At 36.7% G+C, this 25,101-nt stretch overlaps 1 long non-coding RNA gene across 1 annotated transcript in view; it reads left to right on the top strand.

Annotated features, from left to right (window-relative positions):
• Nucleotides 1-468: 468 nt before the first annotated feature.
• Nucleotides 469-25,101, top strand: part of LOC114146906 (uncharacterized) — a 32,029-nt gene continuing 7,396 nt past the window's right edge. The window contains exon 1 of the long non-coding RNA XR_003595979.1: nucleotides 469-566. This is a non-coding gene — a long non-coding RNA (uncharacterized LOC114146906). The remainder of the gene's footprint in view (nucleotides 567-25,101) is intronic.

Here is a 25,101-nt window from a genome sequence, read left to right as displayed (position 1 = left end):
AACTCTGGCGGAGCTGCAGAAATTCACAGATGAAGTGGGAGAAACTGCTGAAAGCATTACTATTAGTTGTGAACTCAGCAATTTTGCCCTTTAAGTATGAGAGGCAATAAGAAAGGCATGAAAATACCTCTTTACAGTTTGCATCCAGCTATGTGGGGAACACAGCAAACCTGTGAAGAATACTGTTTGAGTCAGATGGCAAATAAAATACATTAAAAAGTACAATTTCTTTCAACTTCACCATATTGCAATAATTTGTTTTAGTCTATCAGGCTTGAACAGGTTAGGATAGGTCTATGGGCCATACAAAACATGTCCAATACATTTTTTTTCACAAAGTCATCCTTTGATAATGAGATTTTGATCTGATTAGTTATTTTGAACTCCTTTCAGAATGATCGGTTTTAGGGCCTCTTGTTACTTTAAATCCAAATAAGCTGCTGATGGCCACGCCCCCAACTCAACATTTGCACTTGCAAGTGAAAATGGCTGCAAACAGATGAGCAATTATACAACCATAGCTGAAGAATATCCTGCTGAACAAACAAGAAAGTGGTGTCTGAATGGTAAGTTAACAACAAAACACATGTTTTTTCCAGCAGCCATTTTAAAGCACATACTGCAGTAAAACCAGCTGAACAAACATGCTCAAACTCTGCTTGTTGTATGGGAACATAAGGGGCTTTGCTAGGTGAGGGGCAGTGCCTGCTGATTTGTGATACTACATACTGTAGGTTTTGAAATGGCTTGTTTTGCTGGCACCAAAAAACTTTAACTTATTGCCAAAAACAGTAGAAGCACTGCAGTAGAGACGTCTGGTGGTACATTTGTTCAAATGTGGCAACATTTGAACAAGTTCAAGGAGTGTAAGTATGTTTGCACTATACTTAGGGAAATGTTTGGCTTCTTCTGCCTGTTACTGTTTTAAATAAAGAGCCTCCATATTATGACTTGTTGTGTGAAAGAGCGGATTCCCACTAATTAGATGATAGTGATGGAGGCTTAAAAGGTAAACATTTGAATCAAGTGTTACAGCTTTCTGTGTGAAAACTGCTTCCTGTCCACATGAAGTAAAATGAAACAAACACCCAGAAAATGATATGCATAGTTTAGCCTCTTAGAGGGGACATCAGAGAGCCCACTGGCTAAACCAAATCTAATTAGGTTTGCAGTAAACCACATTATTGCCTCATTATCGCTAATTGACCTCTAGGAGACCTGTTACGGGAACACTAGAGAAGATGCCTGTATTCAGACAGAAACATTAAAGGGCTATGTTGAGAAGACTGCAAGGAAGTGAATGGAAAGCCCATTAGAACACATTACCGCGTTGAATGCACACATATTCATCCCCGAGGACGATTCCAGCGCTCTCCACCTCTGAACAGAGACCATCAAAAATCTGTTGTAGCAGCTAATAAACACACTAAAAAATCAAGACTTACAGTGGGGTGTCCTGATATCAAAGGGTAGCTGGAGAAGCTGATCTTCCTTTACTTCAGATGTATGTTGCCCAAGGCATGCCTTTGAATAAGGCTCGCCTTTCAACTAAAGATGGATCAGGGGATTTTGCGAGGGTGCAACGGTGTTATCTGACAAAGACAGTTTTAGGTAAATGTTATATGCGATGTGTCCTTTCAGGTCAAACGATGGCTTTGAAGCAGTTCAAATCAAGGTCACAACGAGCTTCACAAGCAGCTAGTTAAAAAAAATAAATAAATCATATCGGGCAAAATTTGCAATACACTTGCTTTGTTTTAGACTCGCACACAAACGCATCCAACATAAAGGCAAAGAAGTAGGAATCCCCTTAAAACATCTCACATCAATGGGCTGCAGTAGCTCCAGGCTCACTCCTATCTTGCCTCATTAAATTCTCATACAACCCTCGTCAAAACGTATCTTTCATCCAAGACTCAGATTAGGTGCTGTGTGACAGAACAGACTGAAATACACCCAACAGGATCTCATTCCACGGTCTGTGTGCTGCAGATGGACGCTTGCTACTAAGGGTGGAGAAAACAGCTCATTTTTGTTTCCTCCTTAAAAACAAAAATGCATTCTTGAAGATATGTAGAGCCTTTGAAGTTAATCTTTTGGCAGCAGTTGGTGCCAGCGTGGTGCATGGTCATCCACTGAAGTATTTAGCTGCATCCAAACAAAGTTGAAAAATAGGACAGCTGTGAAGGAAAACAATTCAAGCACAAAAAAAAAAGCACTGTGTGGTAGGTTCATTCACAAAGTTCCCTTTGAAAGTATCACAAATCTAAAATTCATGTCAGAGCTAAACTGTCCTGAGAGTGTGGATTTCATTTGGCAGGATTTGTGGGGAGGTTATGAACAGTTGGTATCTTTGCAAAAAAAAAAAAATGCAAAACAGGAATCTTAACAACCTCAGTTTTAAAAAATAAAAATCTGAAATGTGTAGCAGTTTTAGAAATCACTTCTGTGTAGAATATTTTTATCACTGCAGCTACAGGTATTTTGTGGCACCTGGCTGTCAGCTTTGCATATCTTTGCAAAGTAGCTCAAGGTCAGTCTGGCTGGACGATGAGCTTCTGTGAACATCAGCCTTCAAATCCTAGTATTGCTTCTCATTTGCATTTAGTCTGGACTTTGAGCCATTCGAGAACATAAATAACTACAACCACATGTAAATAGCTGAAATTCTAGAGATCCCTAAAAAAAATTGCTAAAAAGATTACTAAGAAATTGTAAACAGAAACATTGACAAAGTCCATTCAAAATCATTGATTAACGTCACTGCCATGCAGTTTGAAACATCATCTAAGCATCATGTTTTAATTTTTGAGACACATTGTATGCTATCATTTTGTATTTTTCTTCTTCTCAGTCGAAGAGGAGCCCATTAAGATATTATTTATGCTTAGATGGCCAGTGTGTCAGTATTTTTTTTTTATATCTGATATGACCATTACCTGCTTATATTTATTTTCTGTCTATGTTGAGATTTTTTGTAATTCTGTTATGGCAGGCAGATGCACTGCTGTCACAATCATTCCTGTCAGGTGGTGGGGAAAAAAATGATAAGTTGATGTGTGTAAGAGACAGACATGATGTCAAGGAAATGTCAGTATTTTGTTACACATTTATTATCTTACTCAATTTTTGTTGTTTATGTACTGTTGTCTAGATGCATCATGTTTGTGAAATGCTGCTGAAAAGCATTTTCCTGCTTGCAGTTATCATGTTTTTGCTCTTTTGTCACATTTATAACCTGAAGCACTGTAGTTCAATCCACTGCTTAAAAAACACATAATGAAGATTTTGATGTGACTTATAAGAAGTCTGATCATAGATCCAGATGAGATGCTGAGGCATTACATTAAACAGGCAGCTTAAGCTGAAACAGGCTTTCAGCAGAAATCAGCTAATCAAATTCTGTGCTTTTTAATACCAATTTAATGACATTTTTAACCTTTATAATTCCACCAACAGTGAACACAAAGTGCATGAGTATTTTAAGTGATTTCAATGCTATTTTATGCACTAACTGTAAATACATGAACATTGAAAATGTTTGTGTTGTTTCAACAAAAGATCAAGTCATGTGCCTTAGTTTGCAAATTTTTCCTTCCAGTTCTATCTCAACATTTTTCAGTTAATTGCGTCCCAGTATCTTTTCCTCATACTGTCAGATTTTGTTATTTGAGCTATTGTTGTGCTGGTTTGTTTTGCTCAGCTAATTGATCAGCATTTCAAGGATGATGCACATTACCATCAAGATCCTCTTCCTCTGAAGCATTCCCCTTACCAGCTAATTCTCCCTTTCCTACCACAGAAGGCTTTTTAGCCATGTTTTCAGCCATTTCCACTCCTCTTCAATTCAGCTCAAATGGCAAAATATAAAACCTATATCAATGAAGAAGAATAAGAAGCATATCAGATGCCTCAGTCTCCAGCAGAGGCAAAAAGGACAAGCAAAGATCGCTTTATTTTCTCTTGTTCACGGGTCTATTGCACGTGGTGGTCACTGTAGCGGTGCTGTTTGTGACGATCTAAGTTGTAGCCAAATACGCTCTTGTTAGCCACAGAAAAGTAACTGGACAGACTTTGTTTTTCTGCACGTGTGATCTCAAAAGCATTCACTACAAAATCTTTCTCATCTTCTATCCACTCCAGCTGGAATTTCCATTCATGCATGTTCATGGAGTTTTTCCTTCAATGTGCAGTCCTCCCAAAATAGTGCAATAACTAGCTGGAAACTTTTGCCGAAATGGGACCATGTGTTAAGCTAATGTACATTCCTGACACTAATTCATAAAATCCCCAATGAGCGAGTCTGACTGAATAATTCAGAATCGAAACAGATGAAATCTGTAACAGGATTTTTCATGGTTCTGTAATATTAAAAGCTCTATAAATTTCAGGTACTACAGGTCATCAGCGAGCTGTTAAGATTTCTGCAAGATGTTTTAAACACATGTAGCGCACACACTGAAGGGGTGAGGTGACTCTGGCCCTTGTAACACAGCAAAAATAAACCTGTCTTCAAATCATAGAAAGAGGCATGTTTTATCCGTGGACTGGAAAAACAGAACTTTTCCCAGAAGAAGTGTTTTTTGAAGTTTAGACATGAATGGGGAATTGTTTACTGACAGCTCTGATCCTTAAAATTACATTTCCTCTTAGAGAATTTTATAATCTTTGAGGGTGGTCAATTCTCTGTAACACTTCTGTATTTTATTGCTGAAACATTATTTTCATATATTGTTTTATGCATGCATTTTACGCCTGTATGCTTATGAAGTTTCTTGCTTGACAAACTTGAATAAGATGCAGAGAAAATCTGGATGAAAATTTTTTTCTCAGAATCTAACTGTAGCTTTACTTTTTGAATCTGGTTACAGTCTAATTGAAATCTTTTCTAAAAAGGCTCTGGCCCAGCCCAACGTAATGATGTCACAGGATCAAAGGAGGGTTAAAAATACAACATTAGAAGACCTGTTAGAGGCTGCAAAGGATTTGAAACTAGAACCAAGGTTCAGCTTTGGCTCCATTCAATCTAAGCTTGGTCAAGTCAAAGTCCAGACCTACTGTAAATCTAATTCATCATCAATCATCTTCTTGGACACCAGGACTAAATACAAATGGGCTCTACAATTTCAGATTTTTAATTGTTAATATTTTGGGAATATTTTATTTTCATTCCACTTCAGTTATGCACTGATTTGTGTTGGTCTGTTACTTGCAGTAGAATCCTAATAAAACACATAGAAAGTTCTGGTTGTAAAAATGCTACAACCACACAAAAAAAAAAAAGCTTGTGAGGTATGAATAGTTTTGCAAGGCCCTGTTTTTGTTTTTAATCAAAACTAAATTCAGCATCACACGGCAATGGTTTGCAATATCTTTCAATCACCATGCACTCTTTGCAGTTTCAGCACATGAATATTCATAGGTCTGTATTATTATTCCATCCGTGGGGGAAATGGGGATGTTTATCATGGCCTGATAAGCTAACAGAGATTAGCAAGCATGAACATTAATAAATGCTGTCGCATCCAACAGCAACGCTCAATTTCACACTGTGGTGCTCCTTAACAAAGACTGATCTCCCATCATCCCACCTTTGTAGTTGCTGAATAGACTCACATTGTACTGTTCCATGAAAAACAAGTCAATAGCCACTTGAGTTCAGGAGGACAGAGATTTTCTAAGAGGTGCTCTTAGATAGGTGTGGGGGAGTAAATATTATTTCTTTACCACTATTAGTCTGACACTTGGTGCATTGTTTGCCCTAAACTTGCTGCTGACATATGAGACTTCTCTCTGTGCCTTCACTTTCAAATCTCTGCCGATAAAAGCATTTTCAAGATGAAATGAAAATAGGCCCTAATGGTTATTCTTAATGGCTATCCTCGGATCTGCAGTGTAGCAGCAGTGACATTCGGTTTTAATCATCTCAAGAAGAAATGTTAGTCTTTTTTTTCCAGCTAGCTGCCTACTGAGCTTCCAGTGATGAAGAGTGCCATCTTACTTCATTCTGCTCTATTGTAAATCTTTGCAGTCCTGCGTTATGTCTAAAATTCTTCCAAGTACCGCCAATGTTCAACAATCACAGATAAGTACTTGTGGTATGCTGTAATTTCAAACTGAGGTCTGAGTAACACCACATACAGTAGCTTTTACATTAATCATGAGTTCTTGTCTAAAATATGCTCATATATGTGCTTCATAAAGTAATATCAGACTAGATCACTCTTAACATGCCACACATGAGAGAAATGTCTCATTAGATTATCTTTAGAGTCGTCACAATAATTGTAGCATCTTTAAGATTGTCAAAAGCGGAAAATTGAGTCAGAAATCGGCATAATTGTCTTGTCATATGAATTAGACATTAACCAGTCTGGTTTGGGTACTCCTGTATTTATTTATGCTTGCTCTTGTTTGAAAAAAGAAAATTAGTTCAGATTTCTCTAACTTTTTATTTTTTTATTAAAACATGAAATATATTGTGGTTAAAAAATTCTTTGACACTAATATACAAAACAAGAAACTTAAGGTTGATTACAGAATCAAAGAGAAGCCTTTGGGTGAGTGTTTCTGTCAGAGCAGAAAACCACACCTGGCTATATTTTCAAATGATGAACTGCTAGATTTTTAGGCTGGACCTTATCTACACATGAGGTAAGAGCATTATTACAGTAATAGCCACCTTCGGCATCAGCCCAGGTCGATAATATTTCTGGAAAATCATTATGGTCTGTGTTCTCCCTTGGGGAACATCCTATAGTGGAGAAAATAGAGGCGGCGGAATGGTGCTATCAAATGATCTAATCACTTCAGCAAAAACCAGATAGTGAAAAGTGATTTCTTGTCCATTCTGTGTTAGTGTGCTTGATACACCATGGAACAAATAGTGCAGGAATATCTGGCTAGTTAAAATTCATAAGTTGTTTTTTTTATGTGGGTGGTGGAGCTAAGTAGTGTTATTAGCATGATATCTGTGCATGGACCAATCTCTATGTGCCTCATACTCGAATTCTGCCTACATTGTTTGTGAGGAAGTAATCAAATACTACTTATCTCCATCCTCATTATATTAAACAGAAATCTCAGTCACATATGCTTCTTGTAGACAATGGCCACAGATGGGTGATTAGTTGAAGTGCTCTAAAGGCGACTCTTTTATTTGACCAATTGAAATTGAGCATTAGGCCAGCGAACAAAAATAAGAGCTGCAATCAGAAAACCTTTCGAGCTTTCAGGACGTAATCTCAGTGTAACCGCTTAAAATCTCATTTATAAAATGGCGATAAATCCACAAATATGATGTATTCTACATTGGAAAAGCTTAGTTTGTGCTAATTTGAAGTTTTTCGTATTGTGTTGCATTGTAATCATAAACTTCAAAGTTTTTTTAAATGATAGATAAACACAAAGTTAACAGTGAAGTAGAAGAAAAGTCGTTTTTGACTTTTTTATTGCGGGTTGATCAATGTATTTAACTGCATGAACTGTGAAATTTAGCAGCAGCTGCTTCAATTATTATGGATCTCTTGACTGTTACAGATTACTTATTTTCTTGTATCTTTATTATAAAGTCCATAGAGTAAAGAGTGTGGAAATGAAATGAACACCACTATTTTCAGATCTTTTATTGGTTAAACCGTTTAACAATAAAGTAAGAATTTTTCTTCCACCTTATGTAGGTTTAGTCTGTTATATAACATTTTCAGTATGGATGGATGGATATCTATATATCCATCTCTCTAAATCTATCTGTGCAGAAGTGCGTGTTTTTAATGACTCACTTTTCAATAAGGCTATGCAGCAGACAGGCTATCCCAAAATGCTGTGTAAAGCGGATTTTCCAGCCAGTATTTTGAGAGGTATTAATGGCTTTGTGAATATTTGGATGATTAGTCCGAGCTCCAATGGATAGCGAGCATTAATCATACTTTCTGATCACACGGATGTGAAGGGGATCTCAGCACTCTTCTCAGAGAGCCTGTGGAGGTCACTAATTGAAGAGGATTGGGGGTCTACAGAAAGTGTGATCCTGTAACCGGGATCCCAGAGAAGCGTTGATGAATCCTGAAATAAGCATTTCTCTCTATGCATCTGAGCCAATGTGCATGTAAAGTATCTGTGCACAGAGCAGAGTAAAACATTTTTAATATTCCACTCAAGAATCTTAAAGAGTATTGTTAATGTTCCATCAAGGGCAAAAACCAATGTCTAGGGTTGGTGGATTTACTGTTAAATCAACGACAATCCATTTGTAATAGCCACTGCATGTAAATCCATCTGGATTAATGTTCCTCAACTAATGTAAGTGCCAAGTTAACAGCTTCCCGTTCACACACCATCATGTTAGAAGGCTGAAATACAATCCTTCTGTTGCCAGGGGTTTGTCCACATTAAGAAAGAAAAACATTTCTTTACTTTCCAATTTATTTTTTTTGTTTGTTTGTTTTGTTATTGCTTAGCACAAATCCCTGGACACTGAGAAAAATACAATTGTGATATGAACAAAAAGATACTTCAAGATTTCAAATCAACTAATTCCAAATGGAAGAATATTTATTTTGTCACCAAGCATATTTTTCATACTTATTTCTATATTGTTTCTGTTTCAATTTTGCAGTTCCAGATAAATGCTGCGAAGTGACACAATGACACATTAGACAAAGACTGCCCTAAGTGGAAAAATATAAGCTTTCCATTTACACATTAAATATAAGAAAATATCTTTCTTATCACAGATACATTGGATGCCATACATGGTGACATGATACATGATATTTAATTAATAGAGACAAAACAAGGGTTTAGCAATATTCTTAGGAAAAAAACAACATTTTTTATCAAGTGAAGTAAAATGAGTCTCAAATCATACTATATAAAAATAAACAGTATATATATAGTCATAACAGGTTCCTTTAGAAAACTTTGAATTAGGCTTTCAGCACAGATACAAAGCTACCAATCCAACACATTCTCACTCCCAACTCGTCATATATTGACGAGTTAGGACAATTTCTGATACCCTTCGCGTCAAAAGTTGACGACTTGGGCAGGTCACATGTTTTACGTGGATTTTTCACGCGAAGGGTTCTCGTAACCGCTGCCGAACCTTCAAAACCCAATGATTTGGTTAGGTTTAGGGCAAAAATTACGGTAAGGCATAGTGTAAAACACTTCGCGTCACATATTGACGCGAAAGGGGTACCCTGCGCGTCAACATGTGACGAGGACGGACCGTCCCATGCGTCAATATATGACGAGTTGGGAGTGAGAATGGGTTGACCAATCAGCTATGTTATGGCATGCAACTGCATTCAGTTTTGTTGCAAGTCACTTTTATCCTGTATGTTACTCTGTCTTTGCCAAAATGTTGCCAAACAAACAGTTTCAAAATCTTAGATGCTTTCTAAAGCCTTACATAGTCAAATGGTTTCAGCCTGTTCATGCATCTTCATTAATGGATTCTGTGTTTCATTTGCAATGCATTCGTTTAAAATCCTCTATGTAGATGACATGCATATGTATCATTAAACCACAGTCATTCCTTTTAACTAAAACAACCTTTGAATTATCCTGCCAACACTTCATTTTGAACAACTTTCAATCTGCTTGATTTCAAATAGGGAATAAGTTACTTTTTTTGGATTGTATTCGGCGGTAAAGATCTGGGAGGCGTTCAGTCTAGCATAAAACTATTGATTTTAATTTTAAAATATGTTGGTTCAGCATCAAACTTTCACTTAAAATTAAGGTTTTAATTGAAGGTGAAATCCTTTTAGTCTTTGAGTTATACGGAAAGGGGATCCACGCTTTTAGTTTGACTACTGTAACACTTTGTACGCTGGTGTTAGTCAGCCTTGTCTTTTACAGCTACAGTCAATACAGATTGCTTACATTTCCCTTGTGCTTGTTTCTCCTGCTTGGGTCTGTTTCTTTTATATTCGATTTTAAATGTCATTCCTGACGGGTACCTCATGGACAAGCTGCTGCATCTCCCTGAACTCCTGCTGCCTCATAAAAGCCAATCTTAATAAACTGGAATATCTTTGCAAAGTTCATTTATTTCAGCTGTTTACAAGAAAAATAGAAGCCCATATCTTTCATATATTCATTACTCAATGGGCAATGCATTTCAAAACTGTTGCAGGGCATTCTTGAGAAAAGATTTTTAATATCAGAGAGCTTTTCCCTAGTTAAAGATTAAATAAAGGAAACGGACTTTAAAAAAAATCAAGCATTCATAGATATTGGTGGTGATTCTGATGCCTTAAAAAGTTTGGAAGGGAATGTGTTTCTTTTTTTTTAAAGGGGATCCATTATTTCAATATCTAAAAGATAGAAATGTTGATTTCAATAAATTTAGTCATTTTGCCATTTTATAGTCAGACTATTGTACTTTTTCAGCTTTAATTGTGTTCAAAAACTCATTGGTGTTTACTTTGAGTGACTGCATCTTCATAAAAAAAAAGCATTTTCACAACTTTGTTTATACCGTAAAAAGACGTTTTAAAATAGAACTAAAGTTCTGTGTAATATAGACATTACGAGATTTATATAAAGTTATTACCTCATCAAAAACTGGACTCTTGCTGCTTCTGGCTCTACTGAGATGTTGGGAAGTTCTGTTCTTTTTAGCAGTGGCCTCTGATCTCTCCCACACTTGTGAATGGGCTTTGTTTTTCCATCCTCTCAGGGCTGCAGTTACCCAAGTTGCTTAAGTACCTTTTTTTTTTTTAACCACACTTTTTACTCTCACTCAACCTTCCATTAATATGCTGGGATACAGCACTCTACACAGCTAATTCCCTAATTAGCAAACCTTTTTTTCATGTTCTCCTTGCAGAGGGGGAAACTGACTGTCTGCTGAACAACTGTCAAGTCAGCAGTCTTTGACTCAAGCTTTTACATAAGCATGAATGGGTAAAGGTAGTCATCATTTTGTTTTAAGTAGTTATGCATGTTTTACTTGTTCACTTAACTGTTTACTTTTGAAAATATCTTTCACCATTTAATTCACATGTATGTACTATTTGTGATTGAATCAGTTGAACACATTATAGCTCTTATCTCATTCACTGTGGTAACAAGCCATGAACACATTAAACATTATGCTTCAATGCGTGAGTAAAATGTCACAAGTGTGAATTTTGACACATGCACTGAAAATTACCCTTCCTATTGAAGCAACCAACATTTTTTTTCTTCAGAATAATTTCTGAAGCGCCTGGGTTGTGTTGGAAGGATTTCTGTACACACTTATCCCTGCGGAGTTGTTTGTGGAGGAGACTGGATCCCATCTCCAGCAAAAGGCAGGGAAGAGTCTATCATGGAGTAACCCAGATACAGAGGACAAACAGCCATGCATGCACTCATGACTAACGTCAAGATTATAGAGATCAATTTACCCAAATAGTCATGTTTTTGGGCAGGAAGCCAGAGTACCCGGAGAGAATCAACTTATACATGAGAAGAAGAGACAAACTCCGTCTAGAAGCATCCAATATAATCTTGCTGCACCAATACTATTAACAAAACTCCTTTTTAATAAATTCTGTCTAGTGGAAAGTAAGTCTTTTAACTTTTGACTTTGTTGCTCTGGAATGTACTAACAGCTGGGCTTTACCCCTCCACATACCCAATGACCACTGGAGACACCTTCATGTTATCTTGCACAGATTATCCAAATAGACCATGGGTGGATGGAACATAGCACCTTAAAACTGCTCCATTGGCCTTTTATCCCCTCTAAGGCCCAGTGTTGTAATGCTCAACATATCTATTTCAAACAAAAATTAAAATGTACACATATTGACTTTTCTTCAGGGTTTTTACACAGACTTAGAGATTACATTCTATTGTCCAGTCATGCAATGCTACCCCAATTGTTTGTTAAAGCTCAGATTCTAGCATAGGCATTTTGTGGAAAAGTTGAAATGGCTCTTCAAAGCAAGGTGTGGCCCAAGACCAGGCTGTCCATTTGCTACCACCAGCTTTCCCTTTAAGATGATAATCAGAGCACAATATGTATGCTAGAGAGTATGAACAGGTGCCAGTAGTGAAACATAACCCATTGCTCCACTCCCAATGTCCTAAATTTGTTTTTGCGACTTCAAACAATACCCGAGACACAAGCAACACCCATGGGGCTTCAAAGTATGGATGAGAACCGGCATATCTGGCACTATGCGTGACTTTGATGTGTTCCAAAAGTTGCATGCTTTGCAATTATGTTGCTATTCATAATGTTTTATTGGTAAAAAGAGGTAAATTCTTCTAAGTTATTCTGACAATGACTGTCAACAGCTCACAGGAAATTCTGCCATCCAAATCACCCAGCGTTGTAAAACTAACATTTTCCTAAAACGTTACGAAAACAATTCAAGAATGTCATATTTTTATCTCCAAAGTACTCCTATAAAATCATCTTAAAGGTTGAGCTTTTTTTCCCTGTTTTTCTATGGCCGGGTCTTTCAGGATTAAGTGAGCTCTCAAACTGAAGCTGTGAATCTGATTCGACTTCCAGCTTTCTGATCAGTTGCAGTGTTCAGCAATATTTTCACACAGAGCTTACAGTGGGGCTTCCTATTGAAGTGGCATGCACACAGATAACAGCAACACTGTTGGGTGTAACTGACTGACTTTTTAAAAAAAAAAAACATTCCTGATGCCCCGAGGCTATGCTATGCCACCCGTGTTGCCGTTTTACCTACATTAAAATTCACCACTGACTCCGTCTGAAAAAGCAGATCATGTTCTTTATGCTGTCTGTTTCAGGCATGAAGAAATTAGAGAAGGTCTCACAGGAAGCATCCGAAGTCCATGATCCTCTTTAGATGCAGAATATGACGTTTATTTGCAAGCCCCTGTGCTGTTGGTTTATTGTTCAGAAGTACATTCAGGTTGATGACAAATTTTACTTGCAGAGTAAACAGTCCAGTTAAGAACCTCTGCCAGCTTTAATGAGAGGATTTTAAGTTGAGACCAGTTATGAGTATGCGAGCAGCTTGAAGCGTGGCTTATTTCTGGAAGACAGTGACCTTGGAAAACCTCTATAAAGTTCCCCAGCATGGGATACGTTAAAATGGATTAATTTCTCTCTGTCTGAAACGGCAATTAAATTTGGAATTAAACTATCACAGAGTTCTTAGACCTCAGATTGGACTCAACAGCTCTCACCTAACAACAATAAAAGAGTGTCATCTAGTTCACAGGCAAATAATTAAGGATTATCCAGCAAGAGTGTGTTAATTATGTCTGCAGCAACAACGGGATCAGCCTGATGAGGGGCTCAGCAATGATTAGATAATGACCACTGGCTTTTGACTGGAGTAAATGAAAGCGCTTGTGTCAGATACGAGCGTACAGTAGTATTGTGCATCATTATTTTTGCTGGGTTGATGGGATGCATACAGTAACATAAATTCATATTTCGCAAGCTTGACATGATAAGGCTGAGCAGTCATTATCGCTCATGAATAATATACCAATTCTTCACCCACTGCGGGCTGTATTGATCTGTTTTGAAAGAGATTTGCTTGAGCTCCTCATTTTAAGCTCCTGAGTTTCTGCTGCTGCTGATGTAAAGATATGGGCTTTATATTGAACTTGCTATCATTAAGTGCACTTTGCAAAGTTGAGCATATTTTCCTTTCAAGTCATTAACTTGATTAATAGATGTTCAGTCTATTCTGGTAGCTCGGGTCAGGCTCGCGCTGAGGAGCCTGCTGCTGAGAAAGAGACCTTTCTAGCTGGAAGCTGTCAGACTGAAGGGAGGAACTTTTCTCCTGTTTCAACCACTATTCCAAGAGAAAGCTTCTGCCTTCTAACTGACCAGCAGGAAGACAGAGTACAATGAATAATTGATTCCTTTAGATGGATAGATTCCCCTCTATCGAGGATTACTTCAGTTGTGTGTTGTATTACCTGGAAGGAGGGGTCCATTGTTCATCATTTGGTGCTAAACCTTTTTTTTTGCCACTTCAGGCTTTGAGTCCAAATATTTTTCGTTTATGTTTCTTCAGAAAGTCTAGAGCTATGTAGACATCCACAAGCAAAAAACGTGACTAAAATCATAACTTGTAGAAATTATTCCTCAGTTCATGCTTCGAAAATATTACTTTACAAATAAATGTGGCATCCAGTCCTGAAGATGCCAGTCCTAACCCTACCCTAAGTTTTAGAAGAGAAGAAAAAGAAATAAACTTCTTGGTTGAATTAAAATTATTTTAAATCCTAGAGGTTTAAAATGAGCCTCTTTGAGGGTACGAATAGTTTTGTGCAGTATGATGTTGATTGTTGTAAATTCGCAGATAGCTTCTCACATTCCATGTTGCATAGAAATACCGCCTTTGTTATTGCTCTAATCATTGCTGGTCAAGAAAAGATAATAAGCATGACTCATAGCTCATTACTTCTATTGTATAATTTAGCCGCAGGTCATTATATCCCTTTTGCTATTTCATATGATTTGGTGAATGCTTTGCTCATGCTCCTCACCCTGACAATTTAAGTTATGTTCTATATTTTACTTACAGTACAGTCTGAGTCCAACACAAAATTTAACCAGCAGGTCACTTTTACTTACTGTGCTGTGACTGGCACCATCATTATCTGTCACAGTTATAACAAGTTTTTTTAGTTTCACATTTATCTGTACAGGTAAAACTCACTGAGGGCTGAGGTCTTTTTTAGAGTGACTTGTTTTTCACTGAACATGATGAGACGAACATTGTGCAATAATGCAATTGGCCATTTGTGTGTAGCCTGCATATTGGCCATTGACTGAGGAGATCAAGCAACAATAAATGCATTCAGTCATTGGATGGATAGATAATATTAACCATAGCCTTCACCTCTTAACAGCACCATTTTTGTTTTTAACAATCTTGACTATGTCATTAAGGTGCTTCACTCCTCTTTTTTTCATTAGATTTGCTGTTATCCTTCCATAAAGTTTTCCCCATGGGAGAACTTCTCCTTCATTAACCAGTCATGCTTAGCCGATTACTTGACATTTAGCTCCCATTAAAAAGTCTTTAATTTCAATCCACCAAGAGGACTTGTGATATTTAGCAACTCCTGGAATTTATATATGAATATCCATGATTCATTAGATGTGTTGTGAAATATGCTAATGAACCCAAAGAAGCATAAATGAAGGTGTACAATGAATGACTAGACCTTTGATTTATTTGTGAGCTAAAAATTGCTTTTACAAGCATCAAAGCGTAGCAGCATGACAAACATTTCTGATAAGCCTGCTTCTCAGGTGAGTGACTTTGTATTGACTTTATTCTGGGTCTCAACATTGCGCTTAAGAGTTTAGGGCTGCACAGTGGTAGCATGACTCCAGCTTAAACAGAACAATGTTTTCCTGTGACCTCTTGTCTTCTCCCTTAGGTGGGAAGGGAATGAAGCGTACCATGACATTGAGAGAAGGTGTGAACATTTAAGTGGCACCAGACACCTTCGGTGATATGCCACATAGAAAATTTAGCACCTCTAACACAGCTCAGACCAGGACTATTTCAAAGTTGACAGCAGAGCCGGGGTCAGAGAAAGGTAAAAGAATGAGTATGGCTGCGTGAAACGTGTTGGGGAGCAGTCATTTTACACTTTTATGCCCTTAGTGAATAATGAATGAAGGGAACAGCAAAAAAAAATGTTAGAAGCTCAGCACAACTTCATTTGCAGTCCTTTTGTTGCGCGAGAAACAGTGTTGATTTTTTTCAACTTGAGGTAACTCAAGAAGCCTATCAGTCAGCAAAACAACTTATTTGCCATTTTTATTTCTTTTTTTCTTTTACATTGTCAAGTTCCTTTACTTTATTGCACCAAACTCTGGACAAAAGACAAAGAAAATCGCTGTTGTACAAAACTTGCTGATATCAAAAATTTCACTCGATTCTCCGTCTTGAGCTTAAACACTGGTATGAAATTTATCCACTCCTATAAGATGAAAAACCCGGTGAGAGAGTCTTTTATGGCTGCAGTTTATCACAGGCATGGTTCAACCTGTGATTCTTTTTCTTTCACTGTGAAATTGCTGGTAGAGAGAGGCAACCTATCGGATTCTCCACATCTTATCCAGTCATGGCTGATCCAGGAAGCTGAACCTAGTGATCACTCATCTCAAAAAGAATGAAAATCACTTTGTGATATTGTCTTCTTGGCAGGAAGAGCTTTCTGTGGAGCTTGTTTGGAAAGCATTTATGTCATCAGTATACTAGAAAAGAGCGTTGTTTGTGATTTCTTCTTGTTTTTGAAAATGATCAATAAAACTTTATTCACTTTTATCCATACTCAGCTAGTTCAGACAACTAAAACTAAGTAAGCTTATTTTATTTTTTGAAAAAGAGATGAAAATATTTAAATAAGCCATTTCTTTTCTTCTACATTACAGAAATATTTGCAATCATGAATGTATAAATTGAGATTTAAATGTCCTGTTAAGTGTTCTGGAACAATAAAGGCTTTTTTGCCATTACCATAACCATTAGCTTCCCCTCTCTGATTAAAGTCATGACTCCAAAATGTTAATATTACTCCCAGGCAGCAAAAACTCAAATTAAACCATCCATAAACAAACATGGACTTACTCAAAGGTAAAGGCAGGTTGAAATGGGCAGTGAGCATAATATGCACTTCTTTGAACTGTAAGACTAAATCAGAGCATCAGGGAATCCCAGTCATCCCAGGGAGAACACGCAAAGTCAACACAAAAATGCTGAAACCTGAACCTGGGTCATTTCTGCTGTGGAGCGACTATGCAAAGCGCTGGCCTGGTATATTTGCATAAAAAAAAATAATTGTTGCCATTTTATTATTACCAGAGTTGTGTTTATGCCATTATGCTAAATAATAATATCTTTGCAAGATGAAAAGCTATTGCTAATATACATATTATCAGCATTGGCGCAATAACCATATTCAGATGCTCCACTGTAATGTGTGAGCTGTGTAATGTGCTCTCAATATTTAATTAGAGCATCAAATCCACTGTCAGAGAAAGTGAGATATGGCTCTTTTGTAACCATTTTAAATGAGTTTTTCTCCTTGCATTTCTGTGACACTCTATTGAAATATTTAATGTGATGCCTGATTTCCCCCCCCCCCCTGCTGAAAGCTGAGAGGTTAACAATGAGGATGCTAATCATACCCTTTCACTGATAATTGACCAGTATTATCGTATTACATGCCCCCATTAGACAGAAATTGATTCTCCTGCCCAGACGGATGCCAGTGGTTCAGATATCTCACCAGCAGCAGTGAAAAATATTACTCACCCTGTCGCTGCTGAAGTTATATAAAGTCTTTGTCAAGTTTAAACTTTGAAATTTGTAATTGAAGTAATCTATTAACATATGGCTCATGGCTGTAGAAAATGGGATCCCAGGCAGAAATGGCAAAGTAATAATTCAATTCAAAAAGGGAAGTCTCTATAGGTGTCAAGTTGGATCATGCAGATCCTATTCACCAACAGTGTGTTTCACGTGAGATTTATACAAGATACTATATTACAAGGTTATGGTCTGAAGGACTGCATTATACCATACCTCTCCACCCGGAAAAAATAATAGCTTTAATTATGTGATCAATTATGAAATATTAGAAATTTAGCAACTGTATATATGTACACTGCTGTATGCAGCATCAAAGTTCTCAAAAGGGGTTGAAGTCTGAGCTCTCTGCTGACAAATTCTTATGTGAAAATTGTGTCTTATGCTCTCTGAACCCTGCAATGGACTGTCGACCTGAGCGGAGTTTCCCCCGCCCCTCGGCCCAATGGCTGCTGACTCCAGCCCTCCCGCCATTCTGACCAGTTCATGGTGAGTTCATAAAATGGACTTAGCGGTGGCTTACTAGTGTGCAACTGGAACTCTGTGAAAATTGGCTTTGTCATTCCGTAATTTGCCCACTTCATCAGTGAAAGAAAATATAGTTTTTTTAACAACTAATTCAAAAGGTGTAATATGTCTCCTTTTAGTGCGGTCACAAATTTTCTATCTTTCAAAAGGCATTTATCCACTTATGACTTGGTTCAGTTCTGTTTAGTCTTTACAATTTTAAATTAAATCCATCTTCATCAAATTGAAAACAATCTAATTTAGTTCAGTGCAGCCCGAGCAAGTTTGAGTGTATTTATAATTTCAATTTATTAAAACAAAGCAATTACAATTTTTATTTATTTAATAATGACAATAGTGGATATTAATGAGGTAGGGTCTGGTCACAAACAATTATGCCAGAGTAGCTTAGAAAAAACGTTGCCTCATAATTCATTATGACTTCTTAGTTTGCAACATCTCTCTGCCAGCCTCCATTCAAGAGTCTCCATGGTAACCAGTTACATCTCATGAACTCATGACACTGATATAGATTCAGGAATTAAATTGCACTTCAGTTGTAACTAGTGAGCTAAATTTAAATCTGGTGTCAGATAAAAGAATATGTCTTTTCAAAAGATTTGGCTTTTTATCATGATTATTTTTTGCATGCTTCTTTGAAAGAAAAAAATCGACAATCAACACCTACGTTTAAAAATCTCATCTTCAGTAAACATGATTACTGAACATGACTTATGCATTAATAAAATTATATTGTTTAGATTAGGTCTAAGCTTTGCAACGTTTGCTAGAGCTATTGCTTTGAAACGTCTTCACTCGGTTAGCTAGCTGCCTGCCTTGCAGTTGGCTATGTAGTTCCTTTATTATATGTTATCTATTATTTTTAAGGCGTTATCGAATATTATCCTTTCCTACATGACAAAAACCAAAGAACAACTTTCCTCCGAAGGATATGCAGTAAGAGATGATACTGAGAACTTGAATGCTACAAAAACTCAAAGCCTTACAAAGAAAGATTATTTTAATTTATTTTCTTTAAGTTGGCCTCCTGAAGCATGCATAAAGCAGAAGGCAACATTAACGACGCAAACTGCCTTTCAAAATAAGATCACCAGTGAAGCTCTATAGAATTATAACATTAGAGTTCCAAGTCTCTAAATATTGGACAGGCAATACATTCATTAAACTTTGTTCTGTTTTAATTGCCTTAAATTCAGCTTATTTATTTAGAGACAATTCACAACACGTCATCTCAATCCACTTTACCAAAAAGTCATTTCAATCCAAATGTACATACATTCCAATCAGATGTATGATGCTACTATGTTTACTATGTTGTTGATTGAACTGAAATAGATTGCATGTCATTAGATACCAATGACCTCTAAATACTGTAGATTCTGTCTTGTAAAAGGAGAAGCAATCTCACTCCTTCTTTTACCCAACTTAAAGTCTGCTGATGAGGACAAGGTGTGACTGCACATGATAATAGACATTTTATAAGCTGTTGTCAGACTATTAAAGATCCTTGATGTCAGTTGGGTCTCCCTCTCACAACTCAAAGCTCTGTTGTGTTTACTGTATAAAAGTGACCTTGAGGCCTTCTGATGGTATTCACAAGCTTTCTATAGACACGCTTAGAAATAATGTGTTAGGGTCACGGTATCATTTAACAGAGTCTATGCCAAGGAGATCTCTTTCACCTAGAAAGACAGTCGCTACACAACTTGTGCTCAATTTACCAGTTAAATGGTATTTCTAGGAAAGTATGAACTAAATAAGACAACTCCAGTGTGACAGCAAAATGCCCTTTTTTGTTCTTTTGTTTTGTAACAAAAGAATCACAATGATGTTTTTCTCAAGTTATCTTATAATCTAAATCCTTAACTGATTGATTTATATTTGTTTAATTCATCCCGGCAGAGTCTCTCATTGAAGGTTGCAGTTAAAGGAAAGGCGACTGACCTTCAAGTCTTTTGAGAATAATTTGTACATTGATGCTTTGACCCAGTCTGACCTTTTTCAAAATACTTTCCTCTTTAAAAGAAATACTTATACTAGCTCTGGCTTTTATTTCTAAAGCAACAGAAGCACTGCATTGCATCAAATATTAATACAGAAACGCCTTGATATGATACTCATTTAATTTAATTTTTGTGCTGATGAAAAACACCATCTCTGTCCTCCCTGTTCAGTCTACTGTGAACTAATCAAGATGGAAATTTCAGAAATAAAATTCTGTTTAGTCATAGAACACCATGATGAATATTCAACACTTTTTCCTGTTGACGATAACTAGTGATGAATTGTGGGGTTGTGTTTCATTTATACACTCCCACATTAAACAAAGGCTCTCAAAGGTGCTATGATGATTATTTTCAAATTTGTCTCTCACACGTATAACACAGTTCACTGTCTGAAGGAAATTAATCATCTATTATGGGATGTGTCATGTTTCTTATTGGTAACAATTAAGCAGAGTGGAACAAGCAAATAAGACTCTGTGCAATGTATCATTTATTTATTTAGTTAGTTATTGTAGAACAAATTTCAGAACACATTTTTCATCATGATGTATTTTTTTTACACACTGTAATTTTGTTAGTGTTTTTAGAGAGGGTCTAAGGATTTTAGCTATGTAGACATTTTTTTCTACAACTGGACTTACTGTGCAGGTGGAGGAGACGCATTGTTTTACAAATGTTTGTAGATGCTATCTGTTTGCCCATTAGCTGGATTTTATACATCGGTGTACGTGAAAGTTGTTGGAACACCTGAATTTATTGATCTTGAGGCGTGAGTGAATAAGTTTGACAAGATGGTGCATGTTCAGTCAAGTTTATTTAAGAAATAAAACAGATTTTACATGTCTAGCTCTGGTTAAAAGTCTAGTCTAGCTCCTGCAGGTATTGTGGCCTTCCACAATACTTGTTGGTGAAAAAAGACTAGGTGCCCTCTAGTCTGTAATGATTAACATTTCAAAAATCCCATTACATATAATTTTGTCTCATATTATTGTACTGGCCTATTCAGTCGCACAAAAGGACACAGATTCTGCACTGATGTGACCGATGCTCTATTTAAACCTTCCATGCTCATCTGGTAGTTCAGATGTTTCAGCTGTATCTTTTTATTCACACTCTAAACAGAGCACTATTTAAACTAATAACATAGACAACACTGAATATTCTGTTCTTGTTAATATTTTGTTGTAACACGTGATGATAAACAAAAGAATAGTAATAAATCTTTCTGCCAGTACAGCATGTAAACCCTGGTAGAAATTACCGTTAAGAAATATCCTTCTAAGTTTTAAAAAAAGAAAACATCAGAAGAAAAGTTAATGCTTGGTCCCAGCACAGAGGCAAATACCAGAATGTCTGCGGAGTACCTCACAAAAAACTTATCGACGACACACATGGGCCTCCTTCAAAAATGTGACAGGACATTTACATTTCACATAATGCACTTCATTTGGATTCACATGAAAAAGCTCTGTTAGATATGCCAACATACATAGCAAGATAAGAAACATTGTGACAGCATCTGGAACCACAAACATGCACATACTTCAAAATTCAGATTTTTATACCCAGTAGAGCGAAGGCAGACAGCTCTTATTTACTATAAGCTTTATGAGCCAAGGTAAGACAAACAATGATATGTGATATAACTGTTTAAAAATCAAAGATGAAGATTTAATTTTTTTGCTTTCAATAAGAACCACTTTTGGGTTTTTTTGTTGTTTTTTGTACAACAGATTGTAGTTGTTATTAGAAATACTGAGTATGAGAGATTATGAGGTATCACAGCTTCAGCATACCTACTGTAAGTTTCTTGCTGTATTGATGTTATGAATGTGTTAAATTACTCAGAAGCCTCTTATCAGTTGAGACAGTTCTTATCCAATTTTGTTTAGTGTTTTTGCTGCTGAGTTGAAAAAAGTGCATGTCCATTTATGTGAAAAAAGATCACAAACCCACTCCTCTGTTTAAAATTTTGTGAAGACTCAAGGCTTGCTTTTTCAAGGCAGCTCACTGCACTGAGCAACTACCATACAATGCAGACACAATGGAAAATACAAAAAATACAATAATTTGTTATAAGAAGAAAAGGTGGGAGGATTCTGCAGTTTAGTGTAATGTGTTCCTCTTGTACTCATGCTGTGTTCCAGCTGTACTCGGAACTGGAAAATTCTTTCTTCCCAGTTTGAAAAATCAACAGAAGTGTTCTCAGTAGTCAGATTTCCCACTGGGAAAGTGGGAGCAACTCAAACTACCCACAGTTCTGACTTGGTAGATGGACTTTGCATTTAAATATGGCATCAACAGTAGCAAGAAGTGGTGGAAAAAATTGTATTTTACAAGACACATGCAACAGTGCATCTAAAATCAATATTACATGTAGTGCCTATAACTATAAGCTGACAAGTAATGTTTGCTTATGGAATGTAAGGTTAGTGAGAGGTCCTGCAAACAATGTCTATGGCTGCTGCCATGTTGAAATTCAAACGTCCTGACTAGAACACTGTTTTAGACTCCTCTTTGATGGTGCACATCGTCCCCTCCCTCACAGAGGTGAGTGAATCTCCCTTTGTCCATCTCTAATTATGTGCATATCACCAGATGGTCTTCTGTATCAATTTGTTTGTATAACTTACATAATGTTCTGTGTCAAACAGTTTGTTACTTCTGAGTTAATAATGTATAAGGTTCTGTGCCAGATTATTACAGAAACACCATGACTCAAAACACACACCCCTCTTTCTGTCTCTGATTGTTATATTATTCTTATTGTTTGTTAATGTATTGAAGCTTTAATAAAATTTTACTAAAAGTAGTGAGAAGAACATATCCTCTCTGTGTACAGATTTAAGAGGGGAAAAACATCACCCCAGTGTCACCTAATCCTACTAACTTGTTTATCCTCTATTTTTAAGACTTTTTAGCCATTTTGTACAGATTTTGAGTAAAAATGGCAAATATCAGTATTTTTAGAGCTAGTGAAGCTAAAAACTTTGAAAGTATAAACCAAAAATAAATCATGGCCAGCTTTTCTGTTGTTATCAAAGCAGACACATTATTTCAAAACAAACTTTTCTGACATGAAAAAATCCTTTTGTGTCATGCCTATTAAGACAGGAAGCACTTTCATATATGGATGACAGTGTCTATGATGGCACTGTTTTGAAGCCTGTCATTCTCTAAAGTGATAGAAAATAGATTGTTTTCATGACAAAATAAAGCCTTTCTAATGGGAATATGTTCAATGGATCTTTGGCAGCTTATTATCTCCACCTTACAGTGATGCAGTGAGGACTTTTGCTGCAAAGACCATCAGAAAACATGGGTGAGCTCCATGAAATAAAGCATTTAGTGTACTTCTTGCCATACGACTATAAAACAACTGGATTTAGGAGAAGGGATATCTCAAAGCTAAGGAATCATGCCACAGCTAGAACAGAAGTGAGTGATGGGTATTTTTTGTGATCTTTAAGTTTAGCAAGTTAAAACACTTTTTTCTGTTGCTTTTACTTTGAATGTGTCTTCTGTTAGTACAAAACACCTGCCAATGTCCACAGATTGCGTTGAATCAACAACGCAACAGCTACCTCCAAGCAATCCAGCTACATGTTTAGCCATGATAATTAGCTTCAGCTTTGACATATTTTTTTTTCTCTTTGTTTGATCAAAAAGAAAGGAGAGAACATTTTGTTTCTGATGCTGTATGTGGTTTGTGTAGCATGTTTTAAGGACCAAAACCTTGCTGTGAACTGATAGACTTTTTTGATTTGTTATGGTTAAACTCACACAAGTAAGATTTGCACTAATTATGAAGAAAAACAAATCACAGTTGCACAATCACTCCATAGAATCTGACAGCTGTTTTAATTGGTAAAAATTGTGGGCGATATATTGTTTTCTTTCAATGAATATTCCTTGTCAATAGTATTCAGGCTTGTAGATCACAAGATATATTGCTAATTATGTTTTCAAATAGTACAAACAAAATAAAACATATAAGAGTTGCAGAAGAGGTTTGGGGTTATATCTGGAAAGCTAAATTTGGGTATTAGTAAAAAATACAATGGCTACCTAAAAGCGAGAGGCAGTAAAAGCTGCAGTTTAAATGTGACTGCAAGCTTAAGTGGTGGTGATCTTTAAAACAATTCAAGATTTTGTCTGCCTTCAGTAATACGCCACAATTTCTGCTCTAGTTCTGTTCAGCACTCTTACTTACAGAACCATTGATGTCCGAACTACCATGTCTTAATGAAGATGGAATTTAGGTATCACCTTCTGCATATATTTCAAAAGTAAGAAAATTTTCTGTCCCATTTAGGTGTAGAGTTCAAATCTTTTGATCCTTTTAATGAGTCTCAGATGACCAAACCGCAATCCTGTTTGCAACCTATTCTGAATTCCCTACAGTGAAAAGAAAATGCATCTCTCACCAGTAGATGCTGTTCTCTACTGTGGACTGCTATTGACTTTACACATGAAGTCCATGTAGCTCTGTCCAGTTTTATAATGATCTGGCTTTTTAGAGGTCACAGTTCATCCATAAAAGTGTGCACTACAGTTATCTAGCCTGGTTATGTCCAAGCACTTTGATTTTCACCCTAGGAGCTGTGGCCATCACCTCTTAGAGAGAATTATCACCACAACTCACAAGCATTCAGAGAAAATGACTGCACAACTGGGTAGACTCAATAAACCAAGCCTCCCAGTGAGAAAACTCGAAGGTGGGCTCGTCAACAAGTCAGAGCTCTTTTCTCTCTCAGACTCCCCTGAAATATTTATCACCAGAACTTATCAGCCCCTTGATCAATTATACACCTGCCATGGGCTTGGAATGAATTATTAACATGCCCCTGATAAGCATCTCACCCATTGATTTTTGTCACTTCTTTGAGATGGATATACTGGGTGGAGTTTTCTCCAGCTCTTTCTCTTGACATTTGTCCGATTACACAAGGGAGTCAATGTGAGCTGACATTTCTGGCATAAATAGCAATTTCTTGTGAAAAAAAAATAAGTAAATGAGGCCATACCACCAACCAACATCATTCAAAATTGTAGCTGTCGGGAATTGTTTCTTTACAGACAAAAAATACTTATGACATGCAACTAATAAATTTAGTGCAGCCTCTTACAGGTTTTCCGCTATGACTATAAACTATCAACCCTCCTGCTGAAGAAAAGTACCCACATACCATGATACCGCCACCACCATCATGTTTCATATCATTGTCAAA

Source organism: Xiphophorus couchianus, chromosome 6 (genome assembly GCF_001444195.1).
Source record: "Xiphophorus couchianus chromosome 6, X_couchianus-1.0, whole genome shotgun sequence".
NCBI lineage: Eukaryota > Metazoa > Chordata > Actinopteri > Cyprinodontiformes > Poeciliidae > Xiphophorus > Xiphophorus couchianus.
This window is presented reverse-complemented; position numbering and strand designations above follow the sequence as displayed.